Source organism: Colobus angolensis, unplaced genomic scaffold (genome assembly GCF_000951035.1).
Source record: "Colobus angolensis palliatus isolate OR3802 unplaced genomic scaffold, Cang.pa_1.0 Scaffold178, whole genome shotgun sequence".
Taxonomy (NCBI): domain Eukaryota; kingdom Metazoa; phylum Chordata; class Mammalia; order Primates; family Cercopithecidae; genus Colobus; species Colobus angolensis.
In genome coordinates, this window is record NW_012114910.1 from 3,517,365 (window position 1) to 3,517,735 (window position 371).

The following is a 371-nucleotide window of genomic DNA, read 5'->3' on the forward strand; positions in this document are numbered from 1 at the left end:
ACTTGCTTTTCAAGGAACTTTGATGTTTAGAGAGTCATTCTACTTTGTATAATTCTAGAATAATGTCTTAATGTAGTGACTATTCTCAGTGTCTTTTTATTTATTTATTTATTTGTTTATTTATTTTTGAGACAGAGTCTCACTCTTTCACCCACGCTAGAATGCAGTCGCACAATTTCGGCTCACTGGATCCTCCACCTCGCAGGTTCAAGCAATTCTCGTGCCTCAACCTTTCGAGTAGCTGGGATTACAGGCGTGTGCCACCATGCCCAGCTAATTTTTGTGTTTTTAGTAGAGATAGGATCTCGCCATGTTTGCCAGGCTGGTCTCGAACTCCTGACCTCAGGCGATTCACCCGCCTTGGCCTCCTA

The 371-nt window shown here is 42.6% G+C and overlaps 1 protein-coding gene across 1 annotated transcript in view; it reads left to right on the top strand.

Moving 5' to 3' along the window:
• Window positions 1-371, top strand: part of GOT2 (glutamic-oxaloacetic transaminase 2, mitochondrial) — a 49,423-nt gene that overhangs the window by 37,385 nt on the left and 11,667 nt on the right. The gene's annotated exons all lie outside the window — the stretch shown is intronic.